The sequence below is a fragment of the Archocentrus centrarchus genome, chromosome 14 (assembly GCF_007364275.1).
Source record: "Archocentrus centrarchus isolate MPI-CPG fArcCen1 chromosome 14, fArcCen1, whole genome shotgun sequence".
Taxonomy (NCBI): Eukaryota; Metazoa; Chordata; class Actinopteri; order Cichliformes; family Cichlidae; genus Archocentrus; species Archocentrus centrarchus.
In genome coordinates, this window is record NC_044359.1 from 7,261,588 (window position 1) to 7,275,063 (window position 13,476).

The window sequence follows — 13,476 nt, forward strand, 5'->3', positions numbered from 1 at the left end:
CTGATTAGTCTGGACGTCTGTTACTAGTCGGCTGAGTGGAAATGGCTCTGATGGACTGGGTGTAATAAACCATGATGACCTCCTGCTAATTCACACACTGCAGCACAGACCCTCTAAAGAATGGCCAGTGCATAAAATCCTGGCCAACAGCTACTCTGCACCTACTTTGAACATGTGAAGTTCAAAATTTTTCTAATGGGTGGAACAATGAAAATCCATTTTGTGACAAAGTTACTCACCCAAATAATTGCAGCACATTTTACAGTTAATGTTATGGTCCCTGGATCTTGGACCCACGGTTTGAGTTTCTGGGATGTCTAAGTTTTCTTTAGCGTTGTACTTTTTGATTATGATTCTGTGTTCTGTTTTTGTATTTTCTTCTGGCAGCATTTCCTGGTCTGTTTCTTTATATTCATATTCTCAGGTTTGTAGTTCTCATCTCTCACCTCTGTTTTTGGTTTCAGTCTGTTTGTGTTATTCCTTGAAACTCTGTTATTCCCGCCTCCCTCGTGCTTCAGTGTCTGGCTCAATCTTTGTCTCCGGGTTTGTTTATCTTCTGTCTCTGTGTCAAGTTTGTATCTCTTAGCCCTGGTCTCAGTGTTAGTTATTTCCTCTCTTATTTTGACAGTCTCTTGTCTGTTGCGCTTTGGGTTTAGTTCTACTTCCCTTGTCTCTTTATCTGAGATTAGTTTCAGCTGTTCTCCCACCTGTTGCCTGTTCCCTTGTCATCCTGTGTGTCTATATATAGTCTCAGTCTCCCCTCATCCTCTCCCCTCATGGCTGTATCCTTCATTGTAATGTCTTAGTTTTGAAATATTCACTTCTTATCTTTGTGTGTGTGTGTGTGTGTGTGTGTGTGTGTGTGTGTGTGTGTGTGTGTGTGTGTGTGTGTGTGTGTGTGTGTGTGTTTTGTAAGTGCTCATCAATAAAGCTTATTTGAGGTTACTTCCTCTCTTCTGAATCCTGCATTTTGGGTCCAGCTCCTGCCTGCCACATAGCCCATCCTTGACGGTTAATCCTCTATTTATAGACAATGGCATGATTTGAAGTTGCATATTTTTTTTAGGCTACACAGATCCTTATTTTGTGAGAAATTAAACTTTTGCTGTTAAACCCTAAACATGTAAAACAGGTTTTAGGAGGTTTTATCCAGAACCAAGGGTAGAAATTGTGTTCTCATGCAGTTTAACGGTACCTGCGGGCTGTAATACAAAGCAGGTTCTTCATATTCACACAATCCTTTAGTTTAGTTAACCACTGCAATAATCCTAAGAGGTAAAACTACAGTCTTTAAGACAACTCAGGTTTTCTGAATCTAGATATGTAAAAAGTGGGTGTTTGCACCAGCTGTTCATTTGCAAAGACAAACAGGTCTAGAGCCCATATTTTTTCAGAAGAACAAACAACTACCATCCTCAACCAAATCTAGAAGATAAAGGTACAAAAAAGTGTCAGTCTGACTATAATTAGCCTTCCGTTGTTTTTCGTTTATTGTATTTCATTATATTAACATGCTGTACACAGCTGTAAGTGTGGTGCTGTTAAATGGTCTTGGGAGCAAGGATTCAACAAATATAAAAACACTGTTCAGTTCAGTAAGGTGGCTCACTATGATGACAGCTCCCTGTAGTGAGACTTTACACACTTCATATGTACATTGTACACACTTCATTAGTTACACCAGGCTAATACTGGGTTGGACCCTCTTTTGCCTTCAGAACCTCCTTAATTCTTCATGGCATGGATTCAACAAGGTACTGGAAACATTTCTCAGAGGTTCTGGTCCATATTGAAATGGCATCACACTGTTCCACAACATCCCAAAGGTGCTCTATTAGATTGAGATCTAGTGACCGTGGAGGCCATTTGAGAACAGTGAACTCATTGTCATGTTTGAGACAATTTGAGCTTCTTGACATGGCGTGTTAGAAGCAGCCATCAGAAATTGGGTACACTGTGGTCATAAATGGACACGGTCAGCAAAAATACTCAGGTAGGCTGCGGCATTTAAACCATGCTCACCTGGTACTAATGTCGCAAAGTGTGCCAAGAAAATATCCCTCACATCATTACAGCACTAACAGCAGTCTGCAGGATGGATCCATGCTCTCATGTTGTTTACAGTAAATCATCTTAAAGGCAGTATTTCAAAAACCGAACCTAATAAAAACCAAAGGTGAATAACCTGTGTTCTTGTGACTTGGGTAAATCAGCCCTATTTGTGTTGCAGTGTTTTATACTGCTCAAGCATCATCAAAGGCAAATATACACATAAGATGACTATAAAGTTCTGCTGTATTGTGGTGTCCATATTGATTTGTTTTATTGATTTGTTTGTTTGTTTGTTTGTTTTAGGATTTTGTGCTGAGTTTGATCACTTAGAGCAGTCGGCAGAAGCAGGCATATATTCTATGAGGCAGGAGAGAGTTCATCACTGGTTCATCAATCCAGGCCACAAGGCAGTTTTAATCTACCACATATCTGGGTGGATTAAAACATAAATACTTAATCCATGCTTGCAGGTGCTCATCAAGGTTGCTATAAGACTGCTTGGTGCCAGTTGTGCAGTGTTTGTGTGATATATCACTGTTTGCTTGCAGGTCTCTCATTTTTGTGTGAAATATTAAAAAAAAAAAAAAAAGTAAAGAAACAATTAGGTCAGTTTAAAGGATTATCTCACCCCAATTACATAATTACCCTGTTCAAAGTATTTCTGATAGTATTTGACCACATAGATATTTTGTAGTGTTTTTGAGAGATTTTACTGAAACCGTGTTTGTTTTGGGTCATTTCTTATTCATGAACGGAACATGGAGTGAATATTTTCAGCTTTCATTCACTGCAGTGATCTATAGTTTTATTAACACTTTTGAGTCTTTGAAATTCACCAAAGTTTGCTGCACAGTACAGATACCAAAATAACCACATTTAAACACCAAGTGGATTCCATTTGGCTTGGATTAGTTTGTTATCTGTATTGTACAGACGGGTTCAACTGAGTAGGCACATTCACATTTTTTGCCAGTCTTTGATTCACACTTCAGAACTGGCCCAGCTTTGACACCAGGGGCACACAGTCCCATTATATTGGATCACTGATTGTGAACTACATTTGGAAATGTGACTAATTCTTTATTCTTTCAGAATTTCTCTTTTAACCTATTCTTAACTGGAACTGGAACAAATACAACATTAAATGAGCAGTGTACAAATACCATCATCATTACGAAACTCAGTTTGATGACAAGATCTTTCATTAAAAAAACATGCAGTCATCTGTGCTTCTAAGTTCCCTTGGTACAGGACTATGACACTAATCACAGGCACAGTGTACAGTTGGCCTGGGGAAATTTGCTTTCTGTTTTAGGAGCATTTTAAAATAATAACACACCATTAAAAAATAATAAGGAAACTGGCCCTGTGCAAACGTGCCAAGCACTTTAAAAGCTTTTGAATTGTGATACAATGTCCAAATCAATTTTCCATTAACTTGGTGGAGAAAAACAAGAGGGAATTCAATCATAAAGCCACAAAGTTAGCATAGCGAGGAGCTCACGCATGATGGATGGGTAAGCAAAACAACTGAATTTGTTACCTTCTGTTACCAGATAACAGATCACTGTTATTCTGCTATTCTGCTGTTTCCTAGCCAAGACCATCGATGTAGGATAGGAAAAATTCTCCAATCTTGAAGGACGTTACTGAGCAGTCCCTCTTCTGTTTGAACCCGCTCCTAGTTTGGATTCAGATTCTTTTTGATCAAGTTTATAGTTATGGCTGGATCAGGTGAACCTGAACCACCCCTTAGTTATGCTGGTTTAGGCTTAGGCTGCTGGGGGGTTCCCATGATGCACTGAGCATTTTTTCTTCACTCACCTCTTTTCACTCTGTTTATACCCCACTCTGCATTTAATCATTAGTTATTATTAATCTCTGGCTCTCTTCCACAGCCATGTTTTGGTCCTGTCTCTCACCCCTCAGCCCCAACCACTCTCAGCAGATGACTGCCCCTCCCTGAGCCTGGTTCTGCTGGAGGTTTCTTCCTGTTAAAAGGGAGTTTTTCCTTCCCACTGTCACCAAGTGCTGCTCATAGGGGGTCGTTTTTGATTGTTGGGTTTTCTCTGATGGCACTATAAGAACTGAACTGACCTTAACTGCATTGAATTGCTCAAACCAAGACAATTTCTAACCTAGACTTAACTAAATCCTCAGTCTGGAGACCTAGAGACTGATCTGTGACCCAAAGGAAAAATTTGTATTCCCCAACTGGTTGATGAGTGATTGCTTGAGGGGGCTGGCTGTTGCTGGGTGAAATCAGCCACAGCAACCTCTTGGTGACCAATTTCCCCAAGCAACTGCCAGCAACAAGAGTAGCGATGTACAAATACTATACCTGAGTAGGATTTTCAGATATTTGTACTTTACTTAAGTATTTATTTTTCTGACAGCTTTTTACTTAACTTTAACACAAATATCTCTACGTTCTACTCTTTCACAGAAAGCAAAGACAACTTGCCCGTCTCCCTCCCAACACACACAAACAAAAACAAATTCCTCCACTATTTAACAATTTATCAAGATAAAATGTTACAGATTAAAACATACCATTTGTGCTGCCTGTCTGCACTCTGCATGGATGCTTTCACTTTTCTGCACTTTCTTCTGGATGATGAATTGTAAAATATTATTACATCTATAGTTAAATATCTACTATATTACCAAAAAGTAATTACTATTAGCTGACAATGACAAGTGGTGGGGGAATTTTTCAAACCATTCCTTTAGGAAAAGAAGTAATAAAACACTATGAAAACACCTAGCTACGCATAAAACTGTATTACTGGCAAGTATCATATTGTATAAAATGATGTTTGTAGTGGCTGTCCTGTGAGGACCACATATCTCTGGGGAAAAAACCCAAAAAGAATTGTACATGAGCTCAGAAACTCGATTTTAATAAAACGAACAGCATATTAAAATAATAACCAATAATTTCCATTCAAGGTGCAGATGTCAATAAGTTGTGGTCGTGGTAGTTCAGCATCTAGCTAGAACTACTGAAGAGGAGTGAGCGTAAATGGAGTAATGTTTTTTTTTAGTGGCAAGTGATTTCAAACGCAACATTTCAAATCGCTCTGCAGATATTAGCAAAATGTTTCTGCTGTTTGTAACACAATTTGTCTGCAAGATAAATGTTACTGTGTGACAGACAAAGACAAAGATGTACAAAAGAGAGGACGGGACCCTTAATGTTACTTCATTATTATATTAATATGACATGAGGTTCAATTTGCTTTGTGCAAAAATAACTGACAGGAATATCCTCCGAAAAGCTACTTTTTACTTTTATACTTGGAAAACATTTCAGAGGCTGTACTTTTTCACTTTTACATGAGTAAAGAAGTTGAATCAGTACTGCAGCATTTGTATGTTTTAACAGTGATGTGTATACTTTTGCAACCTCTGCCTGCAACCACTCACTAACCAGTTGGGGAATACACATTTTTGCCCAGCGACCTGTGACTGCCGAGCTGTCAGCTGCAGGTCTCTAGGCTTGACAGACTGTATTACTCAGTGAACGTCAATTTCAGGCCTTGAACTTGTATTTAGCTTGACCGAGTTTATATCACCCGGAAAGCATACGGTGGGGAGAGCAGCACCAATGTCCTAGCAGAGAACAGATCAGATGCTGGTGACCGTGGACACGATTAAGACACAGCATAAAATGACGAGTTGGTGTCGGGGAGGGTTGCAAAGCTTGCAGATGTGTAGAGAGTGTAAGCAGGCTAAAACAGCTTAAATAGCTATATGAGATTTATTAAACTCATTTCTCAGCTAATGTGTGCTGCCACTGTGATCAGTTGCTCTCCCATGACTGTGGCTGAGCTTGATTTTGCCTGAACTAACGTTATGCTCGATTTTGACTTCATTCTGAAAGTTTTTACTGACTGAACTGAACCAGCATTTGTTTTGAGTTGTTTTGTATTTATGTACTGTGCACATTTTGAGTATTTTCAGCTTTTTATTTCACATAAACCAATGCTTTTATCTCATTGTTTGAATTATGAGGTTGACCAAAGTCAGCTGCTCAACACAGATACCAAAATAAATAAATTCTGGCACCAAGTAGATTCCATTTGGTTTGGATTATTTTGTTATCTGTAATGTACAGATGGACTCTACATTTTTGCCATTTTTGATTCATGAGGTTCGTAAAAATTGGCCCAGCTTGGACACCGGGGACACACAATCCCATTAAACTGAGTCGCTGATTGTGAACCACATTTGGAAATGTGACTAATTCCCATCTTTTTTTAAATTTCTCTTTTAACAGCTTGACTGGAATAGGAACAAACACATCATTAAATCAGCAATGTCCCACTGTCATTGTTATGAAACTCAGTTTGATGCCAACATTTTTCATTAAAAAAAACATGCAGCCTTTCAGGGTCCCAAGTTCCCTTGGTACAGAAATATGATGCTAATCATGGGCACGGTGCATGCCAAGCCTGGGGAAAACTGCTCTCTTCTTAGGAGCGTTTTCAAATAATACCATTAAAAAATAATAATTGATGAAGTTGGCTCAGAGCAAAGGCACTAAGCCCTTTAAAAGCTTTCCATCGTCTTACAATACAATTTCCAAATCAATATTTCATTAACTGGATAGAGGTGCAATGTTCCTTGTTAATAAAGGTTTGGCTCAGCACAGACTTAACGTTTAGCTTTAGTGAATTTTAGGAAAGAGCTAGCTTATGATGTTCCACCTGATCTTCCACACTTTCAGTATATTCTCTACCCTACCCCCATCCACACCCCACTCCCACCAGTATACAGTCTCACTCACGCCTCATCCTCCTTCTTATTTTTTCTGTGCTTATGGATTTTTTAAAACTGGAGAGTGTCTGATCTCCAGCATCGCCGGGCATCAGGTGACTTTTCCAGTGTCAAGTCAGAAAACAAATATGTGCTATTTACGTGTTCCTAACTGAAGTGAAAACGTTGTAAACACGGTGACATTTAAAACAGCATTACCTTACAGGGAGACGTTATGCATTGCATTCAAGAAGCTTATTTGGAATGTGTAAAATTAGTCATCACATAAACAGCTGTGATAGCTACATTAGCAGTCAAATCGATCCATTTATCCATTTTCTTAACCACCGGCTAGGGTTGCAGTGGGGCTGAAGGCTATCCCACCTGAAAATGGGTGAAAGGCTGCAAGTCCATTACAGGGATAATACAGAGAGACAGGCCACAGTTCACGCCAACAGCCACACCTACTGACACTTTGGAATCACCAGTTAACCTAATATGCAGAGAAAACCTATGCAGGCAAAGGGAGACTGTGTAAACTCCACACTGGTGCCAGCCATCACATATTATATTCAAAGCTAAAAAGTTTTTCAAGTCAGCTGCTTTTCACTAATGAAACTCATATTTGTTCACAAGTGTGTCAACATTTGTGCCTTAACATTAGATATATTTTGATATTACTGGTGACAGAATGAAACTATGAGTCAGTGAGTTAATCCCATTTAACCTGGCTTTTCATGTACTTTTTGACCACAGGTTCTATCTTTGAATTTTTACATAAAATGCTATTGAGGTGTATTTAGGTGATATTATTTTATGCTTGATCCTCCACCACATGTCTGTTGAATGATTCAACCATCCATCTTCATATCAGGATCTGGGCAGTGGGGGCATCAGTCTACACCATTGTCTCCCTGGCCACTTCATCCAGCTCTTCTGGGATATACAGAGGCATTCCCAAGTCAGCATAATCTCTACAACGTGTCCTGGGTCTGCCCTGGGGTCTCCTCTGAATGCTACATGGCCAAGACTCACACCTAGACAGAGGAATCCTAATCAGATGCTCAAACCATATGAACAGACTCCTTTCTGCGTAGAGGAGCAGCAGCTTTGCTGAGTCCCTCACAAATACCCAAGCTCCTCACCCTTTGAGGAAGCTGAATACTGCTGCTTGTATCTGCTGTCTTAATAAGTTGGTCACTATCTGCAGTTCAAGGCTTTTTATATATATATATATATATATATATATATATATATATATATATATATATATATATATATATATATATATATATATATATATATATAGGCCTGCTTGTGTTCCTGGTTGCATACCTGTTCCTGTGTTTCCCTAGGTCAGTGTTCCCTAACTCGTACTAACATATGTCCCTTTGCTCCTGTTTTCCTTAGCTCTTTAACAGTTTAGATTCCTTGTAGTTTCGTTTCCAGTATTCCTTGGTATCTTCTGTTTGTCTTCTTATGTCTCCAGCCATAAATAAAAGGCTCACTTCAGTTTACCCGTCTGCCTGTCTCTGTGTCCAGCACTAGGGTCCTCACTTTCTCCATGCGCCACACGGTCTGCCTCCACAGACCGTGACATCACCTGGCTGCAAACCACTACAGAGTGAGCTGGAGCACACCACCCGATGAGCCAAAAAGACCATATCATCCACAAAAAGTGCAGACAAGGTCCTTGGACCACTAAACCAGACACCCTCCAATCCTTGGCTGTGCCTCTAAATTCTGTCCATAAGAATTATGAACAGAACTGGTGACAAAGGACAGCTCTACTGAAGTCCAAGAACAAGTGGGAATGAGTCTGATTTATTACCAGCAATATGAACTATGCTCACAATACAGTTGTACATACTGGAGTGAATAGCATTTTAATTTAATTCAATTCAATTTTATTTTATTTATATAGCACCAAATCCCAACAAACAGTTACCTCAAGGTGCTTCATAGTGTAAGGTTAAAAACTCTACAATGATTACAGAGAAAACCCAACAGTCATAAGATGGGGGGCCTGATTATTCAAGACCTTGTATGTGAGGAGAAGGATTTTAGCCAATGAAGAGAACCCAAAATGGGAGAAATCTGCTCTCTCTTTCTAGTCCCTGTCAGTACTCTAGCTGCAGCATTTTGAATCAGCTGAAGGCTTTTCAGGGAGATTTTAGGACAGCCTGATAATAACGAATTACAATAATAAATGCACGAATTAGCTTTTCAGCATCACTCTGAGACAGGATATTTCTAATTTTAGAAACATTGCACAAATGCAAAAAAGATGTCCTACATCCAAGATTTCTCAGTGTTACTGGAGGCCAAAGTAATGCCATCCAGAGTAAGTATCTGGTTCAACACCATATTGCTAAGGTTTGCAGAGCTGAGTACAAGAACTTCAGTTTTATCTGAATTTAGAATCAGGAAATTAGAGGCCTTTATGTCTTTAAGATATTCCTGCAATTTAACTAATTGATGTGCGTTATCTGGCTTCATGGATGAATAGAGGTGTATTTTAACAAGAGGCCTAATACCAAATACCCCATACTCTGAAAGCACCCTCCATACCTTATTCCAATACAGATAACAGAGTGTAGACTGGTTGGGCAAACTCCCACACTTCCAGAAGTATCCTTGAGTGGGGTAAAGACCTGGTCTAGTATTCCCAGAGCAGGATCTATTCAAAGACTTTCCAGCAAAAAAAAAAAAAGAGCGAGAAAAACCAGCACACATGAAAATTAATTTTTTTAAGTGACAGTTTTGATGAATTGCTCATTGCTGTGGAAATACCTTCTTAGACAAGGGAAGGTTGAAAGAAAAGTAAACACATTATGACTCACCACTTGTGTTTATAACATTACTGTTTTCCACAAGCATTAATTATAGTTTTGAGATGTGTTTCCAAAACCTCTATCGCCAAGACTTCAAGTAAATACTGTTGTGTTCTGGGGTCTATATCTAATCAAATGACTGCATCCCTAGTGCTGCCCAGAGACCTGCTCTGTATGATTTATTTTCATTTCCTTCCATCAGCTATCCAAAAATAGAAACACAGAGAACATTTAAAATACAGCAGTCCTTCTGCAGATGAAAGTTAAATGCTTGAAAAGCAGCATCACATTTCTGTATTAACATTTGGCAGATAATTAACACGAGTACAATGGGTGGATGGGATACAAAAAAAACAACTTTGTTCTGTGTTGTTCACTGAATTTTGTGCATTAAATGAAACCAAAAACTATTATATACATATGAGTTGTGGTTCAATAAGGGAGAAAAGAATGAACTGTATTGTCAAAATTATGAATAACCAAAACTGAAGTGTTTGTTTTTATCAGACATCTAATTTTTATGGCAGTCCAACTGGAGGTGAAGTGAAACAATTTCTTTAAACTTGCTTCTTTTTTAAAATTTTTCATGTTTTTTTTTTTCCCCACTCTGCAAAATGCACTTTAGTTTGTTTTAGTTTGCGGTGAATTTGTGTGGAGCGGAATCCTTGTGGGGTTTTGGCATCAGTGCAAATGCAGTCGTGCTTTTCATTCAGGCCTGTGTGTGTCTGGACATTTGATTAAGTATTGTGCAGCTGTAATGAAATAGCCGAATGCAGATGCACAGTATTTGAATTACCTCAAAGTCAATTTTACTGTAACAGTCTTTAATAGTACTTTTTCTCTCTCTCTCTCTCTCAGCCTGCTGCTCATTGTCTCTGTATTACAGCACTTTGTGGTGAGAGCTCCAGCATGCGTGACCAACTGAAATATTGAAATTCATCTTGATGAACTGAAAGACATGCTGTGCACATACCCAGTAGGATTCTGTCAGATTAGTTTCTGTGTGTCTCTTAGTGTCTGTTTCTTGTGGGATGTGATCGCTTGAAGAAGTCTTAAAACATATTAAGGGAAGTCGTCCTCCGCTTCACACGAAACATGGCTCTCAGGCCTTTGAGCGGCTGAAGCCACCCCGCAGGTGAAATCAGCCATGATGCAACAGTGACACCCAGTGCAAAGAAAATGCAGGAGGACACACATCACCAAGTATTTACTCGTCATGGTGGGTTATGGAAATTACTGATAATGTTAAAATTATCTCATTTTTTATTATATAATAATATAAACATCCAAAGATCCACTTTAAACATGAGAGACGTAAATAGATTTTATATTAAAAGTAAAAAAAATTGTTCACCCAAAATGCTGCACACGACACTTAACTGTTCCTTCTTTGGCTGTTTTTGCATCAGCAATTGCATAATTTCCCAAAACTGGTCAATAAAGCTTCATCGGTTTGGCTCTCTTGTTTAAATAACTAGACTGCTTATGTTGAATACGGAGGTCACAATATGGGATTGAAAATACGGGAAGATTCTATCACTGGGGGGAATGTGAAGGAAGAAGAAAATGGTAATATTGAATAGAAAGAGAATTATGCTGGATCTGACCCTGGAGCACACGGTACTAAAAGGAAAACTCTGCATTAATATACAATTCTTTGTGAATACAGCTGAATAAAATGAATCTTGATGCTTTTGAAAAATAAAATAATCTTGCTGTATAATTCAGTACTGCGATGACCATAACTCAGTAGCACAAAAACGCGCTGCACGTTTCCTTTACTTAGCACACAGTGTAAAGACATTGTGAAGTCAAGAAAGATACATTAGCATCGCGAGCGCGAAGACGAAGGGAATATAAATGTTTAAGTGTTTAAAATGTTTAAAAAGATGGGTGCAGCTTGTGCTCTGAAACGTAAAGCCCAATCAGAAGTGCTCTTAAACTCTATTTTTTCTCATGGCCAGAGGGAGGTGACCCCTCTTACTGCAAAAAGACTTCTGGTTGTGTAGATATCTAAAATGGCTCTTGGCTTCCCTGGTTTGTGTCCTCAATAAACCCTTTTTTATGTTGACATTATGTACTCCTTTGCTAGATTCAAATCACACTGAGGATTTTTTATGTTGTAAATTTTGGTACATATTAGTTTCCAAAAGTACTATAAAGGACTGTGTAATTACTGATTAATTGACAGGTCACTACTCTTTGAGTGTTCATGCAGCGTCCCTCAGTATCACAGTCAGTTCTGCTTCATGGTCGTGATGTCTATTTTCAACAAATGCGAGATGGCAGTAGTGATGTCATGGTGGCTACTGCCATCACTTATATACAGTCCGTGGTAGTGATTAAGGATGATTTAATTTGCAAGACAGACAAGAAACTGAACTGAGGGTTCATGTGCAATCACAAGCAGACAGAGACCATGTCAGCCTGGTGTTTTTGTGGATGCAGATTTATTTTTACTTTAATGCATTTTAGAGTAAGAAACTGTTCATAGAACGTATCACGGGAACACTAAATTACCTACAAACATCTGTCCAAAGACAATCCAGCTGTCTGATTATTATTTTATTCATTTCAGCATGGGATTAATAAAGTATTCCTAATTCATTTCCAATTCATTCTCATTTTTGTCACATTATGTGTGTACAACACCGTCAATGCCTTTGAGGAGGGACTGTCAAAAAAAATGTGTCCCACTCTTATTAGTTTGAGCAACTCATTACACCTCTCTTTTTCCAGTCACAGCAGAACAGAAATCTTTAAATGGCTGTTACAGCAGCGTGAATAAGAGGGGGAAAATGGATGGATGAATGTATAGATGGACAGGGGAAGGGGATTATGGTACCATAAAAGTCTGAGACCTTCCATTTTTCAGCTGTGAAAAACACTGGTGTACGTTGTAGCTGACAGAAATTCAAGGTGACCACACTCAGTGCGCAGTTTTTCAGTCCTTTTCTAGCCTGCAGGGAATATTTAATGCTCAAAAGATCATAAGATTTTAAGTGGAGTATCCCTTATGTTGACAAGTGAGGAGACTGTAGGAGTCTTACTACTCATTCCAAAAACAAACAAGCTGCACCAGCAGAACAGATGAGGACTTAAGTACTTCAGTTTCTGCTTCCTTTCTTTACTTTAAAAACAGATGCGTCCCTGTCACAGAATCACAGAGATAAAGACTGCGAGGTGAGGTTTTATTTCTTTTCCTTCTTCCAGGGGGAAAAGAGGGGAATGTAGCTTCATTGGAGGCTGTCCAGAGAGCTAACAAAGTGTTCCATGTCTGGATTTGTTTCTCAAGGGCAAAGCATCCACCTCCGTCCAGCAGGCAGCCTGCTCTGCCTTTTTTTTTTTTGTGCTGAAGATTTCATTTGGGAGCTAACACTATTTTGCGGCTGTCGTTCTCTGCACACTGCCACCGCAGAGATGGAGAAAAAAAAAAACAAACAAACATAAAATGGAAAAGTTAAAAGGAAATGAATAACACCCCGAGGCACTCCCCACATAACTGGCTTCTGATTTCTATTTGTTTCTCAATCCCAAGCCTCTGCTGAGCCGCCCAGCACACTGACCGACAACAGACATTAAAAACAAATGAAAGGAAGCATTGTGGCATCGCGTTCTTTCATCAAGGTGTGTGTGTGAGGTGCTGGGTTGTGTAGCACATATGCCCGTGTACAGAAGTATTTTCAATGCACAATTTCACCCGTCATGAATAATAAACTCCAGACTACTTAAATCTCTCAACTTAATTCCCACTGCTGGCAGCATGTTTTCTTGTCTTGTTGCTGGATGAGTTCATGCTTGGAAAGAAATGATACATAATTTACTCCAT